The sequence below is a fragment of the Equus caballus genome, chromosome 8 (assembly GCF_041296265.1).
Source record: "Equus caballus isolate H_3958 breed thoroughbred chromosome 8, TB-T2T, whole genome shotgun sequence".
NCBI lineage: Eukaryota > Metazoa > Chordata > Mammalia > Perissodactyla > Equidae > Equus > Equus caballus.
In genome coordinates, this window is record NC_091691.1 from 70828908 (window position 1) to 70845840 (window position 16933).

The window sequence follows — 16933 nt, forward strand, 5'->3', positions numbered from 1 at the left end:
TTTCATCCATCGCCTGTAACAGGGTGTATATTGTCACTGAATTTTCAACAAGGTAGTGAAGAATATGCAATGGGGAAAGGATTGTCTCTTCAATAAATGATGCAGGGAAAACTGGACAGCCACATGCAAAAGAATGAAACTGGATCTCTATCTTATACCATACAGTAAAATCAATCAAAATGGATTAAAGAGTTGAAACCATAAAACTCCCAAAATAAAACATAAAGGGTAAACTTCTTGACATTGGTTTTGGCAATGATTTTTGGATTTGACACCAAAAGGAAAGGCAACAAAAGTGAAAATAGACAAGTAGGCCTACAGCAAACTAAAAAGCTTCTTCCCAGCAATGGAAACCATCAACAAAATGAAAAGGCAACTTGTGGAATGGGAGAAAATATTTGCAAACCACATATCAGACAAGAGCCTAATATCAAAAATACACAAAGAACTCATACAAATCAATAGCAAATAATAATAACCCGATTAAAAACTGGGCAAAGGACATGAACAGATATTTTTCCAAAGAAGCGTACAAATGTCCAAGAGGTACATGAAAAGATACTCCACATCATTCATTGTCAGGAAAACACAAATCAAAACCACAATGAGATATTGCCTCACATCTATTAGGATGTCTATTGTCAAAAAGACAAGAGACAACAAATGCTGCTAAGAATGTGAAGAAAAGGGAACACTGGAGCATTCTTGGTGGAAATAAAACTGATACAGCCACTATGGAAAACAGTATGAAAGATCCTAAAGAAATTAAAACTAGAACTACCATTTGATCCAGCAATTCCTCCTCTAGGTATATATACAACGGATACAAAATCATTATCTCAAAGAGATATCTGCTCCCCTGCGTTCACTGTGGCATTATTCACAGTAGCCGACATATGGCAATGACTTAAGTAGCCAACATATGGCAATGACCTAAGTGTCCATCAATGGACGAATGAATAAAAAGAAGGTGGTATATATATTAATGTGTGTACATGTATATATAGAGAGAGGCTGCATCAGGGGGAGTGTAACTTTGGATGAGGCAGCTGACTTCAGCCAAGGGCAATGTCCAAAGAGTGACTCAGCTGTGAGCCATCAGAAATCAACACTCCCAACAGCTAGAAGAACACGTGCCTTAGACCCAAAGGGAGCTCTAGGTGGTGCGTCACAGGATCCATCATGCCCTTTCTTTAAAGCTTTGCCTGTTTTTTCATCTTCAGACACGGACAAAGGTAGCTGATTTTTTTATTTTTAAAGTTTCATTTTACTGACTGGATGGATAGATACCTGAATTGTTGAACTGGATAAGCAGTTCCAATAAGCAAAATGAGTAAAAGGATGATAATGCAAAAAGCATAAATATCACAAATATTTTAACAAATGATTATGGAGAAGTATTTTTTTTTACAAAAACATGTTGTGGTAAAACAATCAGCAATTTGAGGAATAAAACAACTTTATAAGTGAAAAAAAAATTGAACCCATAGAAACAGAATAGACAGAATGATGGTTGCCAGGGCTGGGTTGTAGGGGAGCCAGGGAGAGGCTGGTAAAAGGGTACAAACTTTCTGTTATAAGATGAATGAGATCTGAAGATCTAATGTCTGACATGGTGGTTATAGTTAATACTGTAACTTATAATTGAAATTTGCTGAGTGTAGAACTCAACAACAACAACAATAAAAGTAAATATGTGAGGCGACGGACGTTTCAACTACCTCCATGGTGAAAATCCTTTTAGGATGTTTATCAAACCATCACACTGTACACTTTAAATAGATCACAATTTTATTTGACAATTATACCTCAGTAAATTTGAAAAAAAATCTATTTAAAAACAATTTTCAAAAATATAATTTTAATAATACTTTGTTAAAAAAGTTAAAAGAATCCTTTTTCTAAGAGTTCACATTCACAGATATTGAGAGTTAGGACGTGAACATATCTTTTTAGGAAGCAATATTCAACTCACTGCAAGGTGTATGACATCTGACTAACGAGAAGACTGATTCGGTTGGTAACAAAGGAATTTGAGTGCTTGTCAGCATACCAAGATGGTGAAAAAGAATAAGCAGGAGTGTGAGCAGAGTGTGAATAAGAAAGGATTAAGTGACTTCAATGGGAAGTATGAGGTTATAGACTGGTCGAAATGAAGAGTACAAGAAGCCCGTGGGTAGAACTGGGAGAGCTGTCAGAGCATCACAACAGTGAGTCGGACTGGAGAGCTAGGGATCAAGTTGGGCTGTGTTTCTCAAATAGTGGTTCACAGACCACCTACCTACATTACAATCCTCTTGAGTACTCATCAACCTGCAGATTCTGGTGTCCTCTCGTAGACACAATGAATCTGAATCTGTAGATAAGGAACAGGAAGCTTGAAAATTGATGCTTGATAATTTGTATGCCCCCTAAAATGTGAGAAATTTTGAGGTAGTTAAAAATTAAGATGCTTCAATTATGGGGTTCGGTGGGTGAGACAGAGATCCTGGCTGGAGGGAGAGTTCAAGAGAGCTGAGATTCCATGTATAGAGAGAAAGGCTTCCTTGTCTGTAGTGTCTGACCATGTCTCCTCTTCATCCCTGACGTTTGTGTTTTCTCAGCATTTGCTCATGTTTTCTATACCTAAAACACTTTTCCTTCAGTATCTGTTTATCAAAAGATTCCCCAACCTTCAGGACTCAGTTCATATTGGTTATTATCCATGAGATCTACAATGATCACCTTTATTCTGACTCATGGTCGAAGAGGTGAGGTAATGCGAACCTGAAGTGAATTAAGAGCTCAGCTCTGGGGTGTTCATTTCCCTCTGGAAATATTGCTTAAGATATAAAAGTGTTTGAACATGCCCTGGAATTTGGATATTCCAAATTTCAAGGCCTTTTTTCTTACAGCCTTTAATCATTCAGATGAGTTGGTTGTGAAATAGCTAAGAAAACATGACCTGAAACATTTATACAGCTAAATACATTAGGAAAGAGTGTTTTTCCAAATGCTTACTACATTAAATTCTAATGGCAGCAGTCAAGAACTATTTAAGAAATTTCCATAACATTTATACTTTCTTATGTCACCAAAATATGTAGCACCATTTAACAACATAGTTCACATTTTTAAAAAATCTTAGTAAAAGTACGTTCTTCCTCAACATCCACTACATGTACAATCTCATATATTATTAAATTGAGCAATAAACATAAAACTATACAATTTAAAAACCATTAATGGAATTGAATTAATGAAATTAATGAAAATGAGTAACCAGAAAGAAATTAAGTTAATTGCTAACTAAATCCTATTAATAATATTTAATAATCAATTAGTACTTAACAGCATGTATTATATGTCTTAATCTAAATTGTATGATTAAGAAACAAGATAATTTATTTTTAATGAGGTGCTTTTCATTCTATGAAATTTAAGGCTGTATAATTTAGGGTAAATTTCTGCTTCTCTTAGATGGAAGATATCAGTATAATACCTCACATGTGCCAGACACCATATAGTCACTTAATGAGTTTTAAGATTAAATTGATGTCTCTGGGGCTTTTCACAAAATCTACCTTGGAGTCAAGACAATCTACCTTGGAAGTCAGGTTAATAGTCCATGCCGTGGCAGGAGCAGACACAAGCACTGTTGAAATTAATCTAATTCCCAAATATAAATTATTAGGTTTAGGATGTGCCAGCTTAACAGTGTATGGCCTCACCATACCATAGCTTTCAGTAAGAAAGAAGCTAAAAAGAACGTCTGTGAATACCTTTTAGGAAGAGTTTCTTTTTCTGGTATTGGCTATATCTAAATACCATACCATCATCTACTCTACTAAACAATTCCCTTTTTTTAAGATCAATACTGATAGTCTTTCAGGAACAAGATATGTAGGGATAATGGAGATTCAATTCTGTATGCTGAGGCAGAAGGGCTGAAAGAGGAAATTTGAAAATGCTGGTGAAACAGAAAAATTTATGAAATTACATCACGGAAAAGATAGGAAAGGATAGAATCAGAAAGTAAGTAAAGAGGGTTTATCTTTAACAGTAACTCTCAAAGTGTGAAACATAGAACTCTGGGCATTTCCAAGACTCTTTCAATGCATCTGTGAGGTCAAAACTATTTCCATACTATGGTTCAGATTTTATTTGCCTTTTTCACTGTGCTGGCATTTGTACTGATGTTGCAAAAACAATAGTGGGTCAAACAACTGGTGCTTCAGCATAAATCAAAGCAGTGGCACCAAATCGAACTAGTACTATTGTATTCTTTACTGCTGCATGCTCAGATGATAAAGAATGGCACTTTAATTTAAGAATAAACTTGATGAAGCTGTAAATATTATTAATTTGATTAAATATTGACCCTTGAGTTCACATCTTTTTAATATTCTGTGTAATGAAATTGGAAGTATGCATAAAGCAGCTCTGCTGCCAGTGTACAATGGCGGTCTTGAATTAAAGCACTTATACAATTGTTTGAGTTATGAGCTGCACTAGCTACGTTTTTATGGAACACTATTTTTGCTTGAAAGAATGATTAACAGACAAACCATAGTTATTCAGACTTGAGTACCTGGCATACATTATCTTGACAATTAAGGAAGTGAAACTTTCATTTCAAGGAGAACAACTGATAATATTTGTCACCCATAATAAAATCGCAGCTTTCAGGCAAAAATTGGAATGTTTAAAAACGTGTACCCACTACCATGAGCTTAACTTACCAATTCTAAAAGATTTTTTAAATGAGATTGATAGCAAAATTAATGAATCTGACGATTTGATATTGTATAATCAAATGAGTTACCGTTCGGAAGATCTGCATAACTCAGTGAAACAATATTTTCCAAAAGACCAATGTGTGATGTTATAAAGGCAAGCATGTTTTGGTAAAAGGTCCATTCAAAATGTAAGGGAAACTAATGGACTGTAAGGTAGGAGAGCATGAAATTCCATTGGCATGGCTTTAGATTCCACATGACAATTAATTTTTAAGAAAATGCATTTTGTTGAATTTCCTGTATTGTCAAAGAAGAATATCCACAACTATCTGGAAGCACTATACAAATATCTCCCTTTTTCTGAGCTTCTTTTATTTCACATACTTTAACTAAAAATTGTTCACTGCAGATTGAACAAAGAAGCGGATATGAGAATCCGGCTGTCTTCTTTTAGGCTAGACATTAAAGAGATTTGCAAACATCATAAAACAATGTCATTCTCTCATTAATTTGGGGGAAATTTGTTTTCATTTAAAAAATATTTTATTGAAATTAATGAGTAATCAGTTTACTATTGTTCATTTAAATGACATAAATAATAATAAATTCAAAAGTTCTGTTTTAATTTTTAATATTGTAAATATCAACAGATCTGGCTCAGATAGAAAGAAGCTCTTTGACGGTCTTCAATAATTTCAGGAACGTGAAGGGATTCTTGAGAACTACTGGCCTTTATGTTTTCTTACCTATAAAATGTGTATAAATGTGTCATAAAAATGATTAGGACATAGACACATAGCAAGAGTCTAAATTAAAGCAAATTATTTTGATATAAATGCAGAAGAGGACAACAGGGAAGTGCAGTCACAGAGAGGCCCATAGGGAGCGCCAATGTTACTGAGAAGGTTCCGATTCTTAAGTTGGGTGTAGAGTTTCTGGATGTGCATTTTATTATTATGTACTTCAGAATTTACATACATTCTGTTGATCAACTACTTCAGAATTTTAAAACATGGAAGTAGAACTCTAAATAACAATTAACTGGAAGATGGGAGTGGGAAATATTGGAAGGCAATTGGAGTGTGCTAATGTCTTTTTGTTAAGAGAATAAACATACCTAATAATTTTGGTTTCTTTTAGGAAAAAATAAATACAAATATGTGGAAAATTGGAGAGTAATATAATAGAAATGTAAGCTACAACTTCCAAACAATAAGAGGGATAAAAAAGGAACAAAGAATTTTTAACTAAAGATAAGAATTTATTAAAACAGAAAAAAAGAAAAACACCATAAATAGGAAACACTAAATAAATCTCAATGTATCAATAATGATAAAACATGCAAAAGGATTAACATTGTCTTTAAATGAACCTATAAAGTCAGATTTAAAATTAAAACAGAATCCTTTTATATGCTACTTATAAGAAGGACAATTTAAACAAAATGACAGAAAAGATAAAGGATTAGAGAAGACAACTAAAAAACAGTTATAGCTATAGACTTTGAGGTATAAAGCAGTGAAATGGATGGAGAGGGGCAAAAAAATAATAGAAAAAGCAGCAACCTGGAAGATTCGAGAATTGTGTACTCACATGCTTTTAACAAAACCATCTTGTATATGACACAAACTAAAAAAACTATGAAAAAATGTGGACAAATCTTCATCTTAGTATTACACCTCTCATTCATACCTCTTTTAGAATTTGATATAATAAAGAAACTAATATGAAATTGACACAATAGATAGATGACCAACAACAGTATTTCTGTCCTGTTAAGGAAGAAATTTTTAAGCAAATCGCAAGATACAACTCACAAGGAAACTTAAGAGATAAACTGAAAAAAGAAGTCACTGACTGGTATATGTACACGTATGACATAAGAAACAAAGGATGTCACAATATATAAGAAACTCCTCTAATTCATATACAAAGGGTAGGTAACAATAAAAATGTGGGCAAAGTGCGTAAAAAGACAATTCATAGAAAGGGACAATACAGGTACTTGAAAAAATGTCCACTTCACTGGCAATCAGGAGAATGGAAATCAAAACAAAAGATTGAGATAAAATTTCACACTAGACTGGCAAAAATTTAAAATTCAAAACTTAGGTTGTAGAAAGATGATTTTTTATCTATCTCGAAGGATGTGAAAATTATTTTGGAAAGCACAAAGAATACAATTATTTTGGAAAGCAATTTGTCAATACCCAGCAAAACTGAAAATTTGTCTGCGTTCACTCAGGTCCGTGGCACTTCAAGCTGTCTGCTAGGGAAGTTCTTGCACATGTCTGTGAAGAGCTGTGCACAGAAATGTTCATGGCAGCATTGCTGGCAATGAGAAGAAACTGAGGGAAACATTTTATAAGAGGTGAATATAAATTTTAGTGTATTAATTGATTGGAATATTGTTATAAGCCAGTGAAATGAATGAATTAGGTTTGTATGTATCAACACAGATATCAAAATCATAACGTTGTGGGAAAAAAGAGCAAGATGCATGCACAGACATAGATCTGTATACCTGTATATATAAATATATGTGTGTGTGTGTATATCCTACATGATGTATTTAAATTTATTTACATTTTACAGTACATAAAATAATAATACATATCATTTCTAAATACACATGTTTTGTAAATGTACAATAATATGTATTTATGGTATTGATTATCTCTGCTCTCAAAGAGCCAGAATCTAGAACTGGTGATAAAAATGATTAGAGAACAGAGAACAGGTAGGTAGCTTGCTTTAGTATACGGAACAAGGGATAAAGGCTAAGGAGAGAAAAAGAGAAACTTACATTTAAAGCAATATTTTTTATTACATAAAAGCAACAGAGGCAAATTTGAATATATATAGCTGCTGCTACATATCCTCTCCCAGGAGTATTTACATTTTAAGCCCTGTCTCTCCCTTGGAATGAAAGTTTGTGCTCCTCCATATAGAATGCCAAGTTTCAATAAGCAGGGAGGGATGTGTCCTGTGGCTGGGAGCACCCAGCCAGCATGAATTCCCATTACATATGCAGTTATACGTTCTGTCCATTATTATGGCTCTACTGCCATCAGGCAGGAACGAAATAATACAAGTTTTCATTGATTCTCTAAAAAAGGAAACAAAATCATCTTATACTGTCTCATTTTTATACAGACACATAATACTGAATATGCAGCAAAATAGAATCATGAAACTGCTAAAATTGTATTACATTAAATGTTATTTATTACTATGTGAATTTCTTTATAAGAAATGCCTCCTGTGATTATAAGAAAGGTGTCTTTATTACTTGATCTTTTCTAGTTAAAACAAATTTTTCTAAAAAAAGCAAGGATAAATCTTTTTCTTGTTGATTAAATTTTTTAGCAAATAAAATGAAATTTAGAAAGCAGAATTACTAAAGTTTTAAAATATAATAATCAAAATTAAAAACTCAGTGGATGAGTTTAAATCAGATTTGGTATAAGGGAAGAGAGAAATAGTATATAAAAAGAAAGCTCTGAAGAAAATATCTAGAATGAAGTCTAGAGAGATAAGATAATAGAAAATACAGCAAAATGTATAAGTGAAATACAGGATAAAGTGAAAAGGATTAACAGAGGTCTAACTGGGATCCCAGAAAGAAGAAAGAGAATAAGATAAAAGTAATATTTGAAGAAATAATGACTAAGAATGTTGCAAATCTTATTTTTTTAAAAAGAAGCCGTAACTCAAAAAGCACTACAGATACTAAGAAGTAACACATACCCAGAGGGAGAGCAAGAGAGAGAGACAGACACATAGGTACATCAGATTGAACTTGCTAAAAATTATAGACAACGAGAAAAGTCTCAAGGTGAGGTCGGCATCATGGCAGAGTGAATTTTCCTGGTAATCTTCCCCCCAACATACAGCAAAAAAAATCCATACTCCAACAGAAGACATCCAAATACAACACAAACAATGTCAGAGAGACACATGCAGCCATACAATGGAGGGCAGAGAGACTGGAGCCCCCTCAGAGGAGGTGGAACGGGGTAAGGGAAAACTCCCTCCCACCCCGCAAAGACTGTGATCTGGGACCACAGGAGGCCTCCAAGAGGGAAGGAACTGGGGAAGGGACATTTGGTCATGGGTACATCAAGGATCCTGGAGGGCCCATGCAACCTAGAGGGAAGACCTCTATGGGGGCAAGAGCTTTCACGAGGGGTGACCTCATCAAGCCAACACCCCAGGAGAGCAGGTAAAGAGAGCAGAGTGAGAAAACCCCGAAAGCATGCAGGAGAAAGTGTTCCTCCCACTACCCGCCCAGCATAGCTCCACCATTGGGGATCTTAGCTAAAGGCAGAGGGTTCAGAACACACGGCTCTTAACCCCCACCCAGTAGCAATAAGAGATAACTGCAACCAAATATTGCCAGGATGTGTAAAAACAGAGCCACCTCCTTTAGCAATACCAAACATTATATCAAATCTCCATACCAGAAAGAAAACAACAAGTACCCAGAATTCAGTCCTGAGGACACAGAAATATGTATAAATCTACCAATCAGTGTTTATGCAACACCCCATATGTACCAAGATGCTGCTATGAGGAATTTAAGAGGATTAAAATTAAAAGATACTGACTTAGAGGGATTTACAGCATAATTTAGAAACAAAAAATAAACATACCCAGAACAAAGAATAATTATAGCATTAAAGTGAAAAGTATGATATATACTGAAGGAAGTCATAAAAAAGAAAGTTCTCTCTGGAATTATTTTGGTTAGGGCATGGTAAGGAAAGTGTAATTTGAGCTGGGTCTTGGGGAATAAAGAAAATTGGTGAGATTGAAAAAGCAACAGATTTATGTGTTCGGCATGAGCACAAGCGGGAAATAAACTGGGAATATACATGAGAAAAGATTTCTCTGTAGTTCAGCAAAGCTACCTTCTAGTGATACATTAAGAGTTAAGATAGCAGCCCTCATTTTGTTTCTGACACACTACTGGATTTTATAATTTGGAAACAGGATAGCCTTGAAAAAAGATATACAGAGGTCCAATCTGTCTTGTGCAACAGCAGCAAAGAAACACTGATCATTCCAGGATCTACTTCACAACTAGGACACTGGCAGGCAGACCAATCCACTAACAGAACTAAGGTAAGCAGAACCCTGAATCCTCCTGCCCTTCAATCAGTGACACAAGGAGACCCAGACCCAAGAGCTTCTGCACTGCCCTCACAGTGAAGTTGGTGCAGAGACACAAGGGGCCTAGGAAAGTTCCTTCCATCCCTGCAGACACCATCAGGGATTGAGAAGGAGATCCAACAGCACTAATGCAATGAAAGAGACCAGAATAGAATCACAAAGAGTATAAAAATGAAACTGTCATTGGGCTAAAACCCACAAATGTAGGTCAGAACTCACATATTTGCTGTAAATCTGGCAATAACCCACTAAAATAAGAAATAATGGCTTAAAACTTCTCAAATTTAGCAAATCACGTAAGTCTACAGATTCAAAAAGCTGAGCAAAATCCAAGTAGAATAAACCTATCAAATCTTCACCAAGACACATTATAATTAAACTTCCAAAAAATAAACGTAAAGAAGGAATCTTTAAAATATCCATAGGGAAATGATACATCACCTAAAAAGGAAACGCAAGTTGAACGACAGAGAATTTCACATCTGAATCCATAGAGGCCAGAAGGAAATGGTGCAAGCTTTTTCAAGTGCTGAAAGAAAATTGCTGTCAATTTCAAATTCTGTACCTGATGAAACTGTCCTCCAGCAATGAGGGGAAATAAAGACATTCTCAGATGAAGGGTCACTAAGAGAATTTGTTGCCAGCAGATCTGCCTTTACAGGGTGGCTCAAAGAAACACTCCAAAGAGAAGGACAATAACAGAATATTGGAAACTTCGTAAAGCAAAGAAGAATGGAAGGAGTAAACATACTTAAAAAGCAGTAAACATAATAAAAATATAAATGAAAACACAATATACTTAAAAAAAAAAAAAGAAAGAAAAGAAGAGGAGCAAAATAAACCTAAAACAAGCTGAAGGAAGGAAATAATAAAGAGCAGAAATCAATGAAATTGTAAAGGAAAACTGGAGAGAAAACTAACAAAACTAAAAGTTGGTTCTTCTAAAAATATCAGTAAAATTGGTAAACTTATAGGAAGAATGACGAAGATAAAAAAAAGTGAAGACCCCAAAACTGATATCAGGAGTGAAACAGAAGATATCACAATGGATCCTGCAGTTATTAAAAGGATAATAAGGGAATATTATGAACAACTTTACACTTGTCAACCCAACAAATTGGAAGAAATCAACCAATTCCCTGAATACTACAAACTGCCAAAACTCAGCCAACATCAAACAGATAAAGTGAATGGTACTATAAATATTAAGAAATTAAATTTTTCTTTTAAAAGCTCTCAGGCAAGAAATCTCCAAGCTCAGAAGATTTCAATGGAAAATTTTACCACTCAAAACAGAACACAAATTTTACACAATTTCTTCAAAAAGTAGAAGGGGAAATATTTCCCAACTCATATAATAAGGCCAATATTAGCCTGATATCCAAACTACATGAAGACTTCACAGAAAATGAAAATTACAGATCAATATTTCTCATGAATATGGTGCAAAATTCTCAACAAAATTTTAGCAAAATGTTATAAATAATATATACAAAGAATAATACACCATGATAAAATGAGATTTATTCCAGATATGCAAGACTGGTTCAATATTCAAAATCTATCAATGTAATCTACCATATCACCAGGTTAAAGGGAAAAAATATCATATGATCATATAAGTAGACACAGAAAAAGCATACAGCAAAATTCAACACCCCTTCATGATAAAAATTCTCTCTCAGTAGATTAGAAACACAGGTGAATGTTCTCAAACTCATAAACAGCACCTACAAAAAACACTGTACCTAAAATCCTAACGGTGAAAGACTTTCTCTCTAAAACTGGGTTCAATGCAAGGCTGTGTGTTTTCCTTACACTTACATAACATAGTACTGGAAGTTCTTGCTACTGCAATAAAGTAAGAAAGGGGAATGAAAGGCACACAGACTGGAAAGAAGGCATAAAACTGCCTCCACTTGCAAATGACAGATTGTCTACAGAGAAAACCACATGAAATATACTAAATACTTTGAGAACCAATAAGTAAGTTCAGTGAGGTTGTAGGATACAATATCAATACACAAAAGTCAATTGCATTTCAATATACTGATAAGGAACAATTGGAAACAGAAATGAAAAATGCAATACTACTTGCAATTGCTCCAAAGAAAATTAAATACTTGGTTGTAAATCTTACATCTGCAATATCAGCATGATGAAAATTATAAAATGCCAATGAAGAAATCAAAGAAGAGGTAAATACTTGGGGAGGCATATCATATTCGTGGACTGAAAGACTCAACATAGGAAGATGCAAATTCACTCTAACTTAATCTAAGATTTAATGTAATTTCTATCAAAATCTCACAGAGTGTCTTTGTAAACATTGAGAAACTTATTATAAAATTTCTATGGAAAGGGAAGACACTAAAATAGACAAAACAAATTTTAAAAAGAAGAAAAAATTTGACATTAAGGCTTACTATATAGATGTAGTAATCAAGTCAGTTTGATACTGGCAGAGGGCTAGACATATAGATCAATTAAACAGCCATAAATCCACAAAATGCACCCAATTAATTTTTGACAAAGGTGCAAAAGCATTTTAATAGAGAAGGGATAACTTTATCAATAACTGGTGCTGGAGAAATTAAATGTCCATCACAAAAAAAAAAGAGGGGCCATCCTGGTGGCATAGTGGTTAAGTTCCCATGTTCTACTTCGGTGGCCCGGGGTTCGTGGGTTTGGATCCTGAGGGCAGAGCTAGCACCACTCATCAAACCACGCTGTGGCGGCATCCCACATAAAATAGAGGAAGATTGGGGCAGATGTTAGCTTAGGGCAAGTCTTCCTCACACACACATGGAAAGAACACTTTATAACAAAATAATTAAAAATGGGTCATACACTTAAATGCAAAACATAAAACCTCTGGAAGAGAACATAAGAGAAAATCTTCGGGACCTAGGACTGAGTGGTGCTCTTCACTTTGATACCAAAATCGTGATCCATAAGAGGAAAAGTCAATAAATTGGACCTGAGTAAAATAAAAAAAATTTTCTCTACAAAAGATCCTGTTGAAGGAATGAAAAGGCAAATTACAGACTGGGAGAACATATTTGCAAACAGCATATCTGATAAAGGCCTTGAATCTAGAACATATAAAGAACACTCAAAACTCAACATTAAAAAAACAAAATAATCCAACTATAAAATGGTCAAAGGACATGGACAGACATTTCACAGAAGAAGCTGCGCGGGTGGCAAATAAACACACGAAAAGATGTCCAATCTCATTAGTCACTGGAGAAATGCAAATTAAAACTGTGATGATATCACCATATACCCAACAGAATGTCTAAAACAAAAACTAGTGATAACATCTAATGCTGGCAAGGGTGAGAATGTACAGTAGCATAGCCACTCTGGAAAATACTTTGGTATTTTCTTTCAAAACTAAAAATGGACTTATCATAAAATCCAGCAATTTCACTCTTGAGCATTTATCCCAGTGAATTAAAGACTTGTATTCAGACAGGAACTTGCATATGAATGTTTATAGCAGCTTTATTTATAATAAGTGAAAATTGGAAACTACCCAAATGTCTTTAGAGGGTGAATGGGTAAACAAACTGTGGTACATCCAAACCTGAATATATTCAGTAATAAAAAGGGACACATTACTGATAAACGCATAAATTTGGATGTACCTCAGGAAATAATGCTGAATGAAAAAAGTCAGTCTCAAAAGGATGCATACTAGATGGTTCCATGTATGTAACAATCAAGAAGCAAAATTAACTGTAGACATGGAGAATGGACTGACTAGTGTTTGCCAGGAGTTAGGGATTGGAATGGGAAAGGGGTGGATATGACCATAAGGAAGAACACGAGGAGCCTTATGGTAACGTCACAGTTAGGTATCTTGATTGTGGTGGTGAGTATGTAAGCTACATATGTGATAGAATCACATAGAATTATACACATGCACACATGAATGAATATATGTGTAACTGGTGATATTTAATAAACTCTATGGATTGAACCAATGTAAATTTCTTGTTTTTGATATTACTCTATAGTTCTGTAAGTTGTTAACACTGGGGATGCTGAGACAAGTGTGCACAAGGCTTTCTACACATTTCTTTGCAACTTCCTGTGTCTCTATAATTATTTCAAAATAAAAAGTTTAAAATCAGGATGAATTATATAATTTCCTAAACATGCGGTTGAATAAAGTTAAAAAATTCCCAGTGTACAAATAGCAAGTGTTCCTCTTTCAGAGTATCTGTAATTCAACCGATAGATATCATTCTTTTAGATTTACAGGATTGCCTTGGTCTCTGAGATGCCTGTACTTGTACATGTATGTGTGCATGCACACACACACACACACACAGGTTTATTAGGTACAGCCAGAAGCCTGACTGAGAATTGAGAAAAAATTCTTACAAATGTCAGAGTTTGGGCTGGCCAGGATACCTAAGAAAGGGCATGGAGGGCTGAAATCTTGGGATAAATAAATTTAAAACTTCACCCACTCAGTATTTATTTCCTTTTGGGCAGCTCCTTTAAGTGACTGGTTTGAAAAATTAAGAGATCAGAGCAATTTTGTAATCTTGGATTTCATTTCAAGGAACCGATTTTATTCCCCATACCACTTTTCTTTCCTTTTTTCCTTAAAAAGGAACTAGCTTATTTCTAGAAGCTTTCACTGACTTGTCAATTTTACAAATGTGGTCAATGATCCATGAAAACCAAACAATTCAGTGTAACACCACTTAAATAAGGAAGGGAAGCAAACGGTTACGATGTCAGTTCAAACAGAGCAGACACAACCTCTGCTTCCACAAAACACGATACTGTCAAATGGAAGCCCGGTCAGTTGTAGGTGCACAGATGTACAGACAGGGAAATTTAGATCTTTTTTATGACACATTTTCCTGGAGAGCTGGATTTAATCTGTAATATTTTCATGACTGTTTTTATATAAGCATTAATTTTTATTTTTAAAATTATTTTTATATTTTAAATGTGTGCACATGTGCATGTGCGTATGTGTGCGTGTGTGTGTTTTTTCTTTTAGATCTCAAATATTTCCTAGAAGACCTTTGAAGTGCTTGTAGGGTCTAGGCTCTCTCCTATATGTTCTAAAGGATAAATGTACCATTCCTATCCTATCATCTATATTATAGCTTGGTGGTTCTCTATCTTTGACATGCTTCAGAATCACCCAGAGATTGCTTAAAATAGATTGCCGTGCCTACTCCCTGGGCTTCTGATTTAGTAGGACTAGGATGAGGCCTGAGAGTTTGCGTTTTTAACAAAGTTTCCAGGTGATACTGAGTCTTCTGGTTGGAGGACCACATTTTGAGAACCACAGGTCTCATCCAGGCTGAGTTGGTCCATACGTGTAAATATTAGTTTTGCCTTTTTGGAATGGCCAATCTTTTTTATGTCTTTTTCATCTGTCTCCAGATTACTCACTTTTGCTTAGTTCATGAACTAATAGAAGAAAGCATTGATTTCTACAAAGCTCTGTTGTTCAGAATTCAGGTACTTCAGAACCACTATTCTATGTTTCACACCTGAAAATTAGGAAAATAATTTCAAAATTGATTTTGCAAAATCCAAGCACTGAATCTATACACTTTGCTCACCAGAAAGCTCCCTGGGCCTTCACCCAAATTTAATTCCTCTTCCTTTCCATAGAGTTCTTCTACTTTTGATTTGCTAGTCTCTAACTTGTCAAACAGCAGATTAGAACATAATGATACCCAAAGGCTATCACAACAATCCAGGTGAGGGATGAGGATGATAGGATCTAATATTTGAGTCCCTACTATGTGCCAAGCACTATGCTAGATAATCTACTGACATTATCTCATCTACCCTACCTTATAACCTATGAAAGATGTATTATTATACCCATTCTACAGAAGCAGACACTGGGAATTTGGAGTGCATGATATTTATCAGGGATCAGTGTGTGAAAAGAAGGAGAAGGAAGCCAGATTTGGCAGAGAGAGAACTTGAACCACAATGGAAGCCTGACAGAGTCTTTGCCACAGCAGCAAGGGGATCTGGAGAAATATTTGCTTGTCATAGTGTTTCACATTGGGCTGCAGTGGCTGGACATTTATGCCAACATCCCAACGGAAATGGATTTCCTCAGGAAAAGTAGGACCTCAGGTAAGGATACTTTGTGTAGCTGAGGCTGGCCCTGAAGCATTTAACAGTGAGAAGCTGTCTTCTGATTACACCTCCTACCTCCATTCAGGGCATGAAGAACTTCTTTGAAGGAGAATTTGGGTGTTCATCTTACGTCTACCACTGATTTGTCCCAGGACACAGTAATTGTCTCAGTAAAGATTCAAACTCAAGACTCTCTGATTCTTTTGACCATATACCTTGTTACTTTCTGAAATATATTTACAAACTATATTTCTTAACCATGTCTTGAGAAGTCCATCAAGGAAATTCATTGTATTGTGTGTTAATGCAATGATGACCTGAGAAATGTAGCAGAGTTTGTCCCTACATGACGAGTCTCCAGACCTCACTGTAATTTTGTCACCTGTCATCCTGTCAATGTGCTGCATGAGTGTGGAATCCGTGAGTAGTTAGTGCTATTGCTTTCACCCAAGTACCACCATTCCTCATCCTGATGTCTAAGTCTCCCAATTGGTCTTCCTGCTTCTATTCTTGCTCCACCCAACAGCTAGCCTGAAGATGAAAATGCGTTCATGCCACCACTTTGCTCAAATATTTTAAATAATTTCTCTGCACATGTATGTGTATGTATATGCATAAATGTATAGATGTGTATACAGTTTTACTCACAGCGGATGACGGATGAGCTAACATCCGTGCCCATTTTCCTCTACTTTATATGTGGGACGCCTACCACAGCATGGTGTGCCAAGAGGTGCCATGTCCGCACCCAGGATCTGAACCGGCGAACCCTGGACCACCGAGAAGCGGAACATGCGCACTTAACCACTGCACCACTGGGCTGGCCCCTGTCATGGTTGCTCTTGAACAACCAGATTCTAAAACAGTGTCTGCTACCCCATTGAGTGATTATTAAATATTTG

General features: G+C 35.4%; 1 protein-coding gene across 2 annotated transcripts in view; it reads right to left on the minus strand.

Annotated features, from left to right (window-relative positions):
• Positions 1 to 16933, minus strand: part of RIT2 (Ras like without CAAX 2) — a 347266-nt gene that overhangs the window by 154024 nt on the left and 176309 nt on the right. The gene's annotated exons all lie outside the window — the stretch shown is intronic.